The sequence below is a fragment of the Cebus imitator genome, unplaced genomic scaffold (assembly GCF_001604975.1).
Source record: "Cebus imitator isolate Cc_AM_T3 unplaced genomic scaffold, Cebus_imitator-1.0 Scaffold252, whole genome shotgun sequence".
NCBI lineage: Eukaryota > Metazoa > Chordata > Mammalia > Primates > Cebidae > Cebus > Cebus imitator.
The window spans coordinates 3,157,803-3,164,034 of record NW_016107567.1 but is presented as its reverse complement, the minus strand read 5'-3'; positions in this window follow the sequence as shown (position 1 = coordinate 3,164,034).

The window sequence follows — 6,232 nt, the reverse complement described above, 5'->3', positions numbered from 1 at the left end:
ACACACACACACACACACACACACACATCCTCCCCCTACCCCCCAGCTAAGATCTCACACCAGAGAGGTACATTTGTTACAAGGAATGAACTAACATTGACACATTATTATCACACAGAGTCACACAATGTTTATAACAATGTTTATATTAGGGTTCACTTTTGGTGATGAACATTTTATGGGCTTTGATAAGTGTATAATGACATGTATTCATCCTGATGGTATCATACAGAATAATTTCACTGCCCTCAGTAATGGATATTTTAGTGCTATTTATCATAAAAAATTTTTTTGAAAAGAACCTAAACATACAACATTGGGAGATAGCGTACGTATTTTATTACATGATCTAATACTATGTGGCCATTGAAAATACGCTTAACAGAATATCTGATGACATGAGAACACATTTTAAATACGTTATTAAATGAAAAAGGAATGAGGTTGTGAAATAATTGTGATAGAATATCAGTTTTATGTGTACACATACATGCATCCATACAAACATAGTATAGACAAAAGACTGGAAATACAGTATGTACATCAAAGTATAAAAGACTATTACGATAAGTCTATAATAGTTCTACTAAAAATGTTTTGGTGTTTTAGATTAATACTTTGAGAATCTAAAAGTGGGATCACTGAGTTAAAGGGAATGACAGTTTCATCCTTACATTCATTTAGTATTTTTAATTTTCTTTCCAATTGGATTGCATATTCCTTGACAATAAGTCCAAATCTTATTTATGGATGCATTATCTTCATCATTGAAAGAGTAGCTTGTGTGTATTAGATATAAGGGCTATTCCTTCAACTTTTTCCAGGTTGACTCCACTTCTGCATAGAGGTAATTAACAATTTATCTCTCTATTATCGGTGTCTGGTCTGTAATAGATGCTCAAAATTTGTCAAATGAATGAATGATCCTAGCTTAAAACTTTGTTCAATCTATGTTTACTGTGATTAGGAGCATGCACCCACATCCCTTTCCTTCAACTTCATTGCTTCTAGGAGCCAGGTGGAAATGTTGAGGCAGGTAAAACCGTAGGGGATTGGCGGCTGCTTCAAATTTCCTCTCTTGATGCTTGCCTGAGTTAACTGATCATTGCCATGAATTCATTTATTATGGGGTTGGCCAAAAGATTTGAATTCAGACTTAGGAAAAAGTAAAGGTCCTGCTTTAGATTCAGGCCTGAGCCGTGGGCACTAAACCATCTTTTACCAGAAAGCTCTGTACAGTCATGCACCATAAAATGATCTTACGGCTAATGACGGACAGCTTATATGATGATGGTCCCATAAGGTTATAAGACTGCATTTTTACTGTACCTTTTCTATGCTTAGATATGTTTAGAAACACTAATACTTACTATTAAGTTATCATTGTCTACAGTATTCAGTACAGTAACACGCTGTATAGGTTTGTAGCCTAATAGCAATAGGTTATATCATATAGCCTGGGATTGAAGTAGACTATACCATCCAGGTTTGTGTAAGTGCACTCTGATGTTTGCACAATGGTGATATAACCCAACAACACATTTCTCCAAATATATCCCTTTTGTTAGATGACGCATGCCTACATTAGGGAATTAGGCTCTGACTTAAATTATGACAAAATGGTATTTTTTTCCACATTGATCACTGCCTCTCTCTCTCTCTCTCTCTCTCTCTCTCTCTGTGTGTGTGTGTGTGTGTGTGTGTATGTATGTATGTGTTTCTACATCCCTTAGGAAGCATGAGGAGGGGGAGTAGAGATTTTGTGCGGGTGAGTCAAGGTATTATTGGGCATTGGTTGTGGTAGCATAAATCTCATCTTATTTCTAACAGAAATTGTGCAAAAACACTGTTGGATTTAATATGTTTGAATCCAGACAAATTTAGGATAGGAGTAAGTCAGACATCACTGAATCTGTTTGGAGGGTTATCTAGGGTATATGCAGATGTAAGCAAAATTTATTTTAGAACCAGTTTTGTTTTAACATGCTTTGGAGAATATCCAAGTTTGACAGAAAAACAAAATGCTGAACTAATTTAGTGCTGAAATTGAACAGTTTATATGTCAATTACCATCAAAATAATGCTTGAGCCTGTTTCCATTTTAATTCTTCCACTGGTGGCATAAAACCTCATGTTGTGTTCTCCTCTGATGCACTCCTTGGAGTATGGTCTTGCAAACTCTGGATGGCTTTGTCTTTTCATGAAATTTCATGAACTATGGAGTTTGCTTCAACATGGGTTGCATCGCTGTTTATTGCATCAACAATGAAAGAAAACCTATTTCTCTTAGAGGAATTGCCAGCTTTTTGCACTCTAGTTTATAGAAAGAGTAGACAGGGACAGATAAAAACAGGAAGTGCAGCAGAGAATTGGCCTGTTTTAGCTCCCATGACTTTCCCTTCTGCTATCTGTAGCTCAGCTGGACCCTCAGCTGTAGTAGTGAAGAAATGCAGAGTGTGCCAGGCAAGAGGAACTTAGAAAGAGATCTAAAAGAGCTGAGAAATGAGCTTGATCATGTGAGGAGAAGGACAAAGAGACTGAAGAAGGAAAGATGTGATGTTTTGAAGAAAATTGTATTTCTTTCTCTATCTCTCTGTCTCTCTCTCTCTGCTAAAGATGTGAAAAATTTTTTCTTATATGTATTTTCTCTTAGATGCTCTTTTGGTATTACAATAAATTCTGAAATCTGTGATGGTTACCAAAGAAGGAACAGAGGAATAGTCATTGTTCCTTTGTTACACAGCCCCCATTGCGCAAGAATTTTAGCATAAACATGCAGGTAATGTTTTGATTGGTGTACATTTTTAGAAGACCATATAAAATAAATCCAACTCTCTTCTATCATGTAAACTAAGTGATATTTCTAAATCAATTTAATCTATTTAAAAAATGGACACATCTCATTTTGTTCAGTATTAAAACACCAAGGGTAGCATATTTGTATGTGAGTGTGTGTGTGCGTGAGAGAGAGGGAAAGAGGTTTTTCATAAATGTAGAGTTGGTGAATTTCTCTATTTTCAATTTAAATGCTAACTAGATAAAAATCTAGATGAATTGAGAAAAAATTGGTACAATTAATCAGACCCCGAGAAAAAAGTTTTATAGAATCCTCCTTCCTTTGCCACCAATGTCTTCAGTTAATTAAATTTAACTCAACAAACTTTTGTTGGGGCATACCATGTGCAATGTGCCTTGGCTAGATGAAGCACAAAGCCAACTCTCAATGTGTGCACTTTCAAATTAGGACTGCTGCCAGATTGGTATAAAATCAACTTTTCATTTCATTCTTTGCTTCTGGAAGGCCTAAGTAGCATATCTCTATCTATTGGATCTACTGCCCAGGTTATAGTTAGAATATAATACATAATACAACTAAGCATATCTTTTTGATTTAATAATTTGGATTGACTTGTTTAGTAATTTGTAATTTCCTTTGGAAAGTGAAATATATCTTCTGAAAAAAAAATAGGAAAGGCTAAAACAATGTGTCAACCTCTTGGCTCAATCATGTAGACTGATGAAAAATAGATTTTGACTACCCACTTCAGTGAAAATGCTCTCGCAACTTGACATTTGCATATTAAACAAGTATTTTTGAACATTTACTAAGTGCATAATAATGCTAGACACTGCAGATAAAATTAGAAATGGTATCAACAGAACCTTAGGGAAATATTTAATCACCAAAACTTGCTTGAAATTCATAAGAAATTTGTCAAGTATCGAGACTCTAATAATAAGCAATGCTCTAAAACATTTATGTAGTTTTGTAAATTAGTCCTTTTAGGTGGGTGTACTTTAAGAATACCCATTGCCTATGTTTGAAAATTAAGGAATTCTTCAAATATCTCTTTGTATAAATCTGTAATTGCCTTACCAAGAATCATAGTCCACCATGAAAACCACATTACTTCTCATTATTAGTTTAATTTCACAAATACATACTGGACACCAATTACTTACCAGCCACTGTGTTAGATATTAGGGTACTCTTGAATTACTTAAGCCTCCAAGAAAATTAGTGAGTTTCGAGAGTCCTAAAGATTCCTTAAAGAGAGTCCTCATATGCCTAATGAGAGGATGTAATGACTTATATCTGAGAGCAAGAGAGAGGTAGGGGTTCTGCCGTGGTTGTTAGGAGATAACAGCCAGAGAGGGATTTTTTTAGATTACAAAGCTAAATCTAATATCCCAAAGGAAATGTTGCAAACTATCCCATTTTATTTTGTTTAATACGGTGACTTCATATGCTGTATTTATGAGTCCAATAATCTGAAAATTCAAAAAAAAAACCCTCTCCTACCTTTGGCAGTTCTATATGAATTATAAACTTTTTATATCATCTAATTAAAAAAAGATACAATATAATTACTTGATTATTAATAATTATCAAAAAGCTCAATAACAGAATGACAATAGTCTCTTAACATGATACCATCACTAAATTTTATCTAATAATAGACGACTAGAGGTAAAATTATTCATATATAGACCATTAGAGGTAAAATTAATCATATTCATCAAATTTGACTGAATTTATAGTTAATTTGTAAGAGTAAGGTCATTTTTACTTAATTTATATTTGTTTCTTCAAACTCTGTTCCATAACTTCCAGTTCATCTTGAAGACATCAGTTCTATGTATATACAAAATGGAAAGTCATACATTTTTCAGTAGCAATGCAGTTATATTAGGTATTCTGACTTTGGTTGTTTACATTCTACAAAATCCCATCAATTTCTCTGAATTGTCTCAGCCAAATTGAAAAGTCTTAAAATATTAAAAATAAGACAAAAAATGCCTTCTTATATTGAAGCTTCAGCTTTCAAATTAATATGTTTCAACTTCACTTCTTAAAAGCAAAATAAATCTGGACATGTACATGTGAGACCACCACAGATAAGTTATTCCTGTTGGGTGACTAACATGCATTTTATTAGGTCTGTAAATATGAATTTACATTATAGATGCTAATGGTTTTTGCGGAAGTTGTTAAGACCTAACAGATCCATGATTCTTAAATTTCTTAAACACATATTTGCATAATATACCTTTCAAATTTCATAAATGCAAGTTTATAGGACAGACTAGGGTTGAATATTTTATTACCAATTCTATGCTTCATAGTATAGAAGCCAGATTAATTTATTGGTTTGTGCATATAGCTCTGGGGACATTTGTGACTATAGGAAATTTTTCATTAGTCAGAAGTCAGCTACCTGGAAGACTTAAAATATTTAGTTTCTCCCATTTATGGGCATGTTGTACATAATTTTATCAAAGATGAGTCAGTAAATATGTATTTTATACCTACCTACCTGCTATGTGCTAAGCACTGTGCTGGAAACTGTAGATGCAAAATGAATAAGCATTGATTCTCCCTTTGCCAAGCTGTCATTTAGTTGCCAAGTACGATAGATAAACTGATAATTATGTAGTTTTATTTTCTAAAATCTATTTAGGAGAAAAAGACGTATCTTAAATACATTGAAATAAGATCTTTATTTAAAAATTGGTTTCGAAGGTATGTTCTAATGTCACAAAAGCTTTTGCCCTTTTCTGGACACTTAGGTATGTCCATCTATCATACTCTGTCGTGAAAATTGCCAGACACAGCAGTGACCTGAAATTGCAGTAGAAGTCTAATACAATGTGTATTCTGTCTCATTGGTTGTTGTAAGCACTGCTCACTTTTCTTTTTTTCATACTTTTTTCATGTGTCTTCAGAGTTTCATGAATGGCTTAATTGCTGTGGTGTTAGTTCAGATCAAATTGCTTCGGTTCAATTTAGCAGATTATGGTGTAGTTCTGATCAACCTAGTTCAACTTCCCACGGTCTACAGTGAGCAGCATTTGCATTCGGTTCTTTGTCAGTTTCTTCTTTTAGGAATTGTCCTCATAATATGTTTACATTTAATTTAGGCAACCATTGACCTAGTTCTTCTTCACAAATGTTCAGTTTTTGTGGAATTTTCTTAAGACATGTTCTAGAAATTCTTTTTAAAACCCTACTTTCTTAAAATTATATACCCTTATCTCTATATACCTTTAAATATATGAAAGTATAAATGTATTTATTTATATGTTCATATTAATGTTAATATAGTAAGATATTTTTGAAGGATAAATATGCAAATATTTGTTTATATTTCTGTATATGTATGAATGTTTATAGTAGATTATACACACACACATATATAAGAAACTCTGAAGAGAGCACATTATGGTAAAC